We start from the raw sequence: 10,815 nt of genomic DNA, 5'->3' as shown, positions 1-10,815 counted from the left end.
GAGAGGGTCCCAACCACAGCTACTCTCACCCCTTAAGTCAAAGTCTAGGTGAGGGCCTGAGTGGACAACTTTTATTAAAAAGTCTGCAGAGAGATAAAGTGCAGCTCCTATTCCTATGAATAATCTAAGCTCTTACCTGAGAAACTAGAGGCAAATAATGCCTTTGGGAAGCCAGCCAGGTCCAATAAGAAGATACTTTTAGTAAAATTTAACATCCCAAGTTAGTTTCTCCAGACCTGGGATCAGAACCTACATCCAAGGGAAGGACAGTTCTGCTGGTGCCAGTTCTCTAACCAGGGGTTGTTGGTTTCTATTTCCTCCCATCTCCGTGGTTGCTGAGAACCAGCCAGGGTATTCAAGGTGTAGTGGATACAGAGCTGATCTGCCTTCTGGGAGAGCTGAGTGCAAACTACTTGGGGTCAGTGGTCACTTGGCCAGTCATCTGTCGGCAGCCCGTACTGAGGTCTGCACCTCACAAATAGGAAGCAGGATTGGAAAAGAAAGATTGTACAGAGTCACTTAACTGAATACCACCACAGTGATCACGTTCTTCTCAGTTTCAAAGCCCCATCAAACTGACACTCAGGAGGGAGCTTCATTTCAGAAAGTGTTTTTTAGACTTTTGTCCCAGGGTTGAATCATTGTAATTGTCCTGTCCTTTCTTTCTCATCACAAATCCCCCTTTCTGTTATTGATGCAGGGGGTCCAAACATAAATATCTGTTACATTTACCACAGGACCCATGAAGAGGGAGGGTCCCGGCACATTTGTTCTTTCTAGAATGATAGGAAGTTTCCCCAAGGCCCAGGCATACTGTGATTGCAAATATGGAGTTGGGGGATAAAGTCTATTGGTGGGGTTATTCTTTGCTCCATTCTTGACAAGTCTTTTCTTCTCTCTTCTGGCATTGGAGGTGGAAGGCCTCACGTGTTTGGGGATAGAGGGAGGTTTCTCTGCTGCATGAGGATATCACGGTCAGGACCCTATGAGTTGACTGAACCCTGTGGAGAGCCTGGCCTGGGCTGGGTCATGTGGGCATATGAAGGGGAGACCTTGGGTTTGGCCACCGAATGACCCTGTCAGGCTCATTAGCTCCCTCTTCTTCCCACAGGGAAAATGACCATTAGTACAAGAGCTCTTCACAGATCTTTCCTGTGTCCTCAGGCACAGACTCGTGTGGCCTGCAGTTCCCAGGTCTGTGAAGATCTCATGGTCGTTCCCACCTGCCACAGTTTTGTCTCCAAAGAAAGAAATGGTCTTATAACCATGATTTTCCACATGTCCCAGGCAATACCTCTTTCTCTATCCATCCCAAAAGACCTCAAAACTGATTTGGCCTCCTACAGAAAAGGTGAGGCCTTTATTTGCAAATGCTTTCCACAGATCTGCTACACATTTTTGTCTTATATTTTATTTCTTTATAATGCATATAGAACTCCATGTGTTCTTTGGGGCTGCAGCTTCTTTCAATAGAGGATGAATTCACATCCCATTTAGAATTTCAATGAAAGCAACCCTTCTTCTTCAGGAGTTTGGTTTCTACAATGTAGCTTAGACAGTCATTGATTAAATCTTGGATTAGGGCCTTACCAAGGTGACCTTGAATATTCTGTTTATATAAGAGTTGCCCAACTTTGTATGCTACGAAGCCATTTCCTGGAAACACATAATCATATTTTTTTAACCATATCATTTCCCAGCTTCACCTGCACTTTATTGAAATTCAACCTGCCTACGACTCAGATTTTGATCTTCTGCCTCAATTTTTGTAGAATGCCATTTATTTCCTTAGTAATTTTCTGCTGAGGGGGCAGCAGGGTCCAGTCCACACCAAGGAAACAGAACACTGGGCCAGGAGCCCTCAAGTCCCTAGTTTCCATCCCCTCCCTTACTTTCTGTTAAAATAATGAAAATAATTGACTGTTTTTAGTATTCTATTTGATCTCCTACATAGAATTTTATTATTCACTGGTTCAATTAGTTTTATAGTGGTTATTTTAGGGATTACAGTATGCTTCCTTAACTTTTCGCCTACCTTGAATTAATATCATACCACTTCATATAAGGCAAGAATTATTTCCAGTCTCATTTTCTTCAGCTGGATTCACTTCCTGTGGTGACCCTTGCAACTCTGCTCTGTTAGTCCTAGATTCTCTTTGGTTTTGTTTTTCTGAAAGTTTATTTTGGCTTCCTTTTTGAAGAATACCTTCACTGTATATAAAATTCTAGGTAAATGTACAGTTTTTTTTCCTTATTTCTAACTTTGTACTGTGTACAGAAAGCTTTCAAAGATAGTACAAAGAATTTTTATATATCCTTCACCCAGATTCCCCAAAGGTTAACATTTTGCCATATATGCTTTATATGCTATATGTACCTGTTTCCTTTTTTCGGAACCATTTGAGAGTCAGTTGCAGACATGATGACCCTCTATCCACTAATATTAGTTTAATTTGCATTTTCTAAAAATAAGGGTAAATGTACTTTGTTTTCTTTTTTTAATTATTTTTAAAATTTTTTCCCTTTTTTAAATTATTTTTTTATACACAGTTTCTTAAAGTCATCAACTTTATACACATCAGTGTATACAAGTGAATCCCAATTGCCCAATTCATCACACCACCCCACCACCCGCCTGCCGCTTTCCCCCCTTGGTGTCCATACGTTTGTTCTCTACATCTGTGTCTCAATTTCTGCCCTGCAAACCAGTTCATCTGTACCATTTTTCTAGGTTCCACATATATGCGTTAATATACAATATTTGTTTTTCTCTTTCTGACTTACTTCACTCTGTATGACAGTCTCAAGATCCAACCACGTCTCAACAAATGACCCAATTTCATTCCTTTTTATGGCTGAGTAATAATCCATTGTATATATGTACCACATCTTCTCTATCCATTCGTCTATCAATAGGCATTTAGGTTGCTTCCATTGTAAATGGCTATTTACAATAGTAAATAGTACTGGAATGAACATTGGGGTGCATGTGTCTTTTTGAATTATAGTTTTCTCTGGGTATATGTCCAGTAGTGGGATTGCTGGATCATATGGTAATTTCATTTATAGTTTTTTAAGGAACTTCCATACTGTTCTCCATAATGGCTGTATCAATTTACATTCCCACCAACAGTGCAAAAGGGTTCCCTTTTCTCCACACCCTCTCCAGCATTTGTTGTTTGTAGACTTTCTGATGATGCCCATTCTAACTTGTGTGAGGTGATACCTCATTGTACTTTTGATTTGCATTTCTCTAATAATTAGTGATGTTGAGCAGCTTTTCATGTGCTTCATGGCCATCTGTATGTCTTCTTTGGAGAAATGTCTATTTAGGTCTTCTGCCTATTTTTGGATTAGGTTGTTTGTTTTTTTATTATTGAGCTACATGAGCTGTTTATATATTTTGGAGATTAATCCTTGGTCTGCTGATTCGTTTGCAAATATTTTCTCCCATTCTGAGGGTTGTCTTCTTGTCTTGTTTATGGTTTCCTTTGCTGTGCCAAAGCTTTTAAGTTTCATTTCTTAATTTTTGTTTTAATTTCCATTACTCTAGGATGTGGATCAAAAAAGATCTTGCTGTGACTTATGTCAAAGAGTGTTCTTCCTATGTTTTCCTCTAAGAGTTTTATAGTGTCTAGTCTTACATTGAGGTCTCTAATCCATTTTGAATTTATATTTGTGTATGGTGTTAGGGAGTGTTCTAATTTCACTCTTTTATATGTATCTGTCCAGTTTTCCCAGCACCACTTATTGAAGAGGCTGTCTTTTCTCCATTGTATATTCTTGCCCCCTTTGTCATAGATTAGTTGACCATAGGCATGTGGGTTTATCTCTGGGCTTTCTATCTTGTTCCATTGATCTATGTTTCTGTTTTTGTGCCAGTACCATATTGTCTTGATTACTGTAGCTTTGTAGTATAGTCTGAAGTCAGGAAGTCTGATTCCTCCAGCTCCATTTTTTCCCTCAAGACTACTTTGGCTATTCAGGGTCTTTTGTGTCTCCATACAAATTTTAAGATTTTTTGTTCTACTTCTGTAAAAATGCCATTGGTAATTTGATAGGGATTGCATTAAATCTGTAGATTGCTTTGGGTAGTATAGTCATTTTTACAATATTGACTCTTCCAATCCAAGAACATGGTATATCTCTCCATCTGTTGATATCATCTTTAATTTCTTTCATCAGTGTCTTATAATTTTCTGCATACAGGTCTTTTGTCTCCCTAGGTAGATATTTTCCTAGGTATTTTATTCTTTTCATTGCAATGGTAAGTGGGAGTGTTTCCTTCATTTCTCTTTCAGATTTTTCATCATTAGTGTATAGGAATGCAAGAGATTTCTGTGCATTAATTTTGTATCCTGCAACTTTACCAAATTTATTGATTAGCTCTAGTATTTTTCTGGTGGCATCTTTAGGATTCTCTATGTATAGTATCATGTCATCTGCAAACAGTGACAGATTTACTTCTTCCTTTCCAATTTGTATTCCTTTTCTTTCTGTTTCTTCTCTGATTGCCACAGCTAGGACTTCCAAAACTATGTTGAATAATAGTGGTGAGAGTGGGCATCCTTGTCTTGTTCCTGATCTTAGAGGAAATGTTTTCAGTTTTTCACTATTGAGAATGACGTTTGCTATAAGTTTGTCATATATGGCCTTTATTATGTTTGGGTAGTTTCCCTCTATGTCAACTTTCTGGAGAGTTTTTATCATAAATGGATGTTGAATATTGTCAAAAGCTTTTTCTGCATTTATTGAGTTGATCATATAGTTTTTATCCATCAGTTTGTTAATATGGTGTATCACATTGATTGATTTGGGTATATTGAAGAAAACCCTACATCCCTGGGATAAATCCCACTTTATCATGGTGTTTGATTCTTTAAATGTGTTGTTGGATTCTGTTTGCTAGTATTTTGCTGAGGATTTTTGCATCTATATTCATCAGTGACATTGGTCTGTAATTTTCTTTTTTTGTAGTATCTTTGTCTGGTTTTGGTATCAGGGTGATGGTGGCCTCATAGAATGCATTTGGGAGTGTTCTTTCCTCTGCAATTTATTAGTAGAGTTTGAGAAGGATTGGTGTTAGCTCTTCTTTAAATGTTTGTTAGAATTCACCTGTGAAGCCATCTGGTCCTGGACTTTTGTTTGTTGGAAGACCTTTAATCACAGTTTCAATTTCATTATTTGTTATTGGTCTGTTCATATTTTCTATTTCTTCCTGGTTCAGTCTTGGAAGGTTTACCTTTCTAAGAATTTGTCCATTTCTTCCAGGTTGTCCATTTTTTTGGCATAGACTTTCTTGTAGTAGTCTCTTAGGATGCTTTGTATTTCTGCAGTCTCTGTTGTAACTTCTTCTTTTTCATTTCTAATTTTATGGATTTGAGTCCTCTCCCTCATTTTCTTGATGAGTTTGTCTAATGGTATATCAATTTTGTTTATCTTCTCTAAGAACCAGCTTTTAGTTTTATTGATCTTTGCTATTGTTTTTTTTGTTTCTATTTCCTTTATTCCTGCTCTGATGTTTATGATTTCTTTCCTTCTGCTATCTTTGGGTTTTGTTTTTTCTTCTTTCTATAGTTCATTTAGGTGTAAGGTTAGATTGTTTACTTGAGATTTTTCTTGTTTCTTGAGGTAGGCTTGTATAGCTCTAAACTTCCCTCTTAGAACTGCTTTTGCTGCATCCCATAGGTTTTGGATCATTGTGTTTTCATTGTCATTTGTCTCTAGATATTTTTTTGATTTCCTCTTTGATTTCTTCAGGGATGTCTTGGTTATTTAGTAATGTATTTTTTAGCCTCCATGTGTTTGTGTTTTTTACTTTTTTTTTTTTTTTTTTTTTTAGGTATGCGGGCCTCTCACTGTTGTGGCTTCTCCCGTTTTGGAGCACAGGCTCTGGGTGCGCAGGCTCAGCGGTCATGGCTCATGGGCCTATCCGCTCCTTGGCATGTGGGATCTTCCCAGACCAGGACACGAACCCATGTCCCCTGGATCGGCAGGCGGACTCTCAACCACTGCGCCACCAGGGAAGCCCTTTTCGATTTTTTTTTTTTTTTTACATTTTTTGGCGTGTAATTGATTTCTAATCTCATAGCATTGTGGTTAGTAAAGATGCTTTATATTTTCAATTTTCTTAAATTTACTAAGGCTTGATTTGTGACCCAAGATGTGATCTATCCTGCAGAATGTTCCATGTGCACTTGCGAAGAAAGTGTATTCTACTGTTTTGGGATGGAATGTCCTATAAATATCAGTTAAATCTATCTGATCTTTTGTGTCTTTTAAAGCTTCTGTTTCCTTATTTATTTTCATTTGGATGATCTGTCCATTGGTGTAAGTGAGGTGTTAAAATCCCCCACTATTATTGTGTTACTGTCGAGTTCCTCTTTTAGAGCTGTTAGCAGTTGCCTTATGTATTGAGGTGCTTCTATGTTGGGTGCATATATATTTTTAATTGTTATATCTTCTTCTTGGATTGATCCCTTAATCATTATGTAGTGTCCTTCCTTGTCTCTTGTAACACTTTTTATTTTCAAGTCTATTTTATCTGATATGAGTATTGCTACTCCAACTCTCTTTTGATTTCCATTTGCATGGAATATCTTTTTCCATCCCCTCACTTTCAGTCTGTATGTGTCCCTAGGACTGAAGTGTGTCTCTAGTAGACAGCCTATATATGGATCTTGTTTTTGTATCCATTCAGCGAGCCTGTGTCTTTTGGTTGGAGCATTTAATCCATTCACCTTTAAGGTAATTATTGTTATGTATGTTCCTATTATCATTTTCTTAATTGTTTTGGGTTTGTTTTTGTAGGTCTTTTTCTTCTCTTTTGTTTCCCACTTAGAGAAGTTCCTTTAGCATTTGTTGTAGAACTGGTTTGGTGGTTCTGAATTCTCTTAGATTTTGCTTGTCTGTAAAGCTTTTGATTTCTCCATCAAATCTGAATGAGATCCTTGCTGGGTAGAGTAATCTTGGTTGTAGGTTTTTCCCTTTTATCACTTTAATTACATCTTGCCTCTCCCTTCTGGCTTGTAGAGTTTCTGCTGAGAAATTAGCTGTTAACCTTATGGGAGTTCCCTTGTATGTTATTTGTCGTTTTTCCCTCACTGTTTTCAATAATTTTTCTTTGTCTTTAATTTTTGCCAATTTGATTACTGTGTGTCTCAGCATGTTTCTCCTTGGGATTATCCTGTATGAGACTCTCTGTGCTTCCTGGACTTAGGTGGCTATTTCCTTTCCCATGTTAGGGAAGTTTTCGACTGTAATCTCTCCTAATATTTTCTCAGGTCCTTCTCTCTCTCTTTGCCTTCTAGGACCTGTATAATGTGAATGTTGTTGCGTTAAATGTTGTCCCAGAGGTCTCTTAGGCTGTCTTCATTTCGTTTCATTCTTTTTTCTTTATTCTGTTCCACAGAAGTAAATTCCACCATTTTGTCTTCCAGGTCACTTATCCATTCTTCTGCCTCAGTTATTCTGCTATTGATTCCTTCTAGTGTATTTTTCATTTCAGTTATTGTGTTGTTCATCTCTGTTTGTTTGTTCTTTAATTCTTCTAGGTCTTTGTTAAACATTTCTTGCATCTTCTCAATCTTTGCCTCCATTCTTTTTTTGAGGTCCTGGATAGTCTTCACTATCATTTTTCTGAATTCTTTTTCTGGAAAGTTGCCTATCTCCACTTCATTTAGTTGTTATTCTGGGGTTTTATCTTGGCCCTTCATCTGGTACATAGCCCTTTGCCTTTTCATCTTGTGTGTCTTTCTGTGAATGTGGTTTTTGTTCCACAGGCCGCAGGATTGTAATTCTTCTTGCTTCTGCTGTCTGCCCTCTGGTGGATGAAGCTATCTAAGAGGCTTGAGCAAGTTTCATGATGGGAGAGCAATTTGTTTTCTTAAGCACTTTAAAGATGTCATTTCTTTGCCTTTTGCCCTCCATTACTTCTTCTGAGAAATTAGCTGTCCTGTTTATTGTTCTCTACTTCATGCATTGCTTGCTCTCTCTCTCTCTCTCTCTCCCTTTTTTCTTTTTTTCTCTCTCTTTTTTTAACTGGTTGCTTTCAAGATGTTCTCTTTATATCTCATTTTTAGCAGTTTGACCATACTGAGACCTAGTGTGGTTTTTACTGTATTTGTCCAGCTTGGAATTTCCTTTCTTCTTGGCTCTGTAGATTGATGTTTTTAAAATCTACTAAAATTTTTAGTCACTGTTAATATTTTTTCTTTCCCATTTTTGCTCCTCCTCCTGGGACAACAATTACATGTATTTTAGACTGTTTTTGTCATCTCCTTGTCTTTGTGGCTCTGTTTATTTTTTCATATATATATATATATTTTCTATCTGTGCTTCAGATTAGATTGAATAGTTTCTATTTACTGGTCTTCAAGTACTATGATTCTTTTCTCTGTATTATTATTATTCCCATCTAATAATTTTATTTCAAATATTGTATCTTTTTAGTTCTCAGATTTCTTTTTGGTACTTTTTAAAGAGATTTCAATCTGTCCTAAAATTCCTTATATCTTTGCCACTCTATTCATCTTTTACTGTAAATTATTTAACATATTTCTAATAGTAAATTTGAAGTCTTTGTCTGCTAATTCCAACAAATGTGCCATCTGAGTATGTTTTTCTCTTCACTTGCTTTCTCCTTTTATTATGGATTCAATTTTCCTGCCTCTTCACTTGTCTAAAATTTTAACTATATATAAAACATTATAGATGATATATTGCAGAAAATCTTAATTTTGTTATCCTCATCAGAAGAATGTTAAATTTTTTTCTACCTGGCAGTTAAATTATTAGTGGATCTCTTTATCTTGTGAAGGCTTTTATTTTAGGCTTTGTTAGAGTGAATCTATATTTATTCATTTTTTCCTACAATGTCAATGTCACTCTATATTTTGAGAAAGACCTTTACTCCTAAAACATTAGCCCATCTGTTTTTCACTGGCACTCTTGAAATGTTTGATATATGAGCTGTTCAGACACCTTTAAAATTTTGACATACTGTCATCATTTTTTTTAGCATTTTTTACTTGCGAGTGTAACAAGAATTTGCAGCCTCATCTCTTAGTTTCCCTGTCCCATATCTGTAATCAGTCAGTGGGAAACTGGAAGTCAGCCGTAAGGGGTTTTGTTTCATCTCAGTGATTAATAGTATTTTAAAACAAGGATCTAGATGCTGAGTATCCTTGTGTTCATGATGTATCATTATTTCTGGGGCTTTTCAGTGAAAGAAATAGAAAAAAAATTTTAATGACTTCAAGTGTATTTCCACTTCTGCCCATAAAGCACTGCTCTAAGAATGGCTCTGCTGCTTTAAACAACTATAAAAACATATATATATCTACAGGTTTCAGACATTAGAAAACAGCCAGAACAGGACTGTGATCCTTGAGAGAAAGAAAACAAATAAGCCAGCCTTATGCTTGACATGGATTACTTTCTGAAGTCAGTTTCCAGGCTGTGGTGCAGGGAAAGAGAAACCAAACAAAGCCAAGTAATCTCAACCAGCTGAAGGGCCAGAAGTTGGGGTGGAAGGAGATAGAGGAGGCTCAATGTGTCTGAAAGAATATGGGAGAGGAGTTGACAGCACAGAGAGAGAGCTTCAGAGGACTACAGAGAGGAGGTTTTCTTGCATATTTACCTTATTACTTGTCTGAACATGAATAGGGTGATATTCCATGAGGTGGCTGGGGTAATACCAATCTAAACAAATCCTAGAGCTCAAAAATACAAAAGCAGAAATGCATTTTACTTTATGGGGCATAAGAAATAGTTCACACATGGGTATCACTTTAGAAGTTGGGCCAAATCTGCTGTCAAGACTTCTCTGAACTCACCCTCACAAGGTTTAATGGCTGTCCCAAAAGGATCAAAAAAGTAGCTTACCTACATGCCAGAGAAAAATCCAAAACTTGTTAAAGAAATAAAACAAAATCCATCACCCCACAATGTAAAAATCATAATTTCTAAGATCTAATACAACAATACTAGGTATGCAAATAGGCAGGAAGAAAATATAGTTGCTAATCAGCAGAAAAATGAATCAAAAGGAAGAGATGCAGAAATGACAGAGATGAAGGAATTAGTGGACAATGTATTACAATACCTAATATATATGTCCCAAATGCTCAGAATATAAACAAAACTATGAATACAATGAGGAGGGAATTAGAAGATAGCAAAAAAGACCAAAGCTTCTAAAAAATAAGTCCATAAATCTTTTAGAGGTACAAAACAATATTTGAAATAAATAGTACACTGGTTCATGTTAACAGCAGATTAGATGTCACAGAAGAAAAGATCAGTGCGCTTGAAGACAGTAATAGAATGAAGCACAAAGGGAATAAGGCCTGAAGGTGGAAGAAAAAATATTTTAAGAAATTATGGCCAAGGAATATCCTAGTTTGATGAAAACTATGAACCTAAGGATAAAAGAAGTTCAATAAATCCAGTCAGCAAAATTATAAAGAAAAGCACATTATAGTCAGAGTTTGAAAATCATTGAAAAAGAAAAAAATCTTTAATTTAAAAATTCAGTATTAATAAATATATAGTGAAAACTTTTAAGTATAGATTAATTATGTTGAATCTTTTCTAGGTCAGTTTCCTTGCCAGAAAATAACACAAGGGTCCAGGGTATAAAAAGGAATTACCAGATCAAAGGATTAGAAGTGAAGGGCTAAAATAAAGAGATGATAATATACACAACTAATAAAGAGTTATTGACCAATAAATGTCCTGCCTAAGGCAATATCTGTTTTGCTCACTATATTATTTATATTAATGAATTTTTAATGCCTTTATATTTTCTTTGTG

At 36.3% G+C, this 10,815-nt stretch overlaps 1 pseudogene; it reads right to left on the bottom strand.

Moving 5' to 3' along the window:
* Positions 1 to 1,123: 1,123 nt before the first annotated feature.
* On the bottom strand, positions 1,124 to 1,880 carry LOC101325234 (phosphomannomutase 2-like; annotated as a pseudogene).
* Positions 1,881 to 10,815: the final 8,935 nt, after the last annotated feature.

This window comes from Tursiops truncatus, chromosome 4 (assembly GCF_011762595.2).
Source record: "Tursiops truncatus isolate mTurTru1 chromosome 4, mTurTru1.mat.Y, whole genome shotgun sequence".
In the NCBI taxonomy this organism is placed as follows: Eukaryota; Metazoa; Chordata; class Mammalia; order Artiodactyla; family Delphinidae; genus Tursiops; species Tursiops truncatus.
The sequence above is the reverse complement of the archived record's forward strand: the minus strand, read 5'-3'. Positions and strand labels throughout refer to the sequence as shown.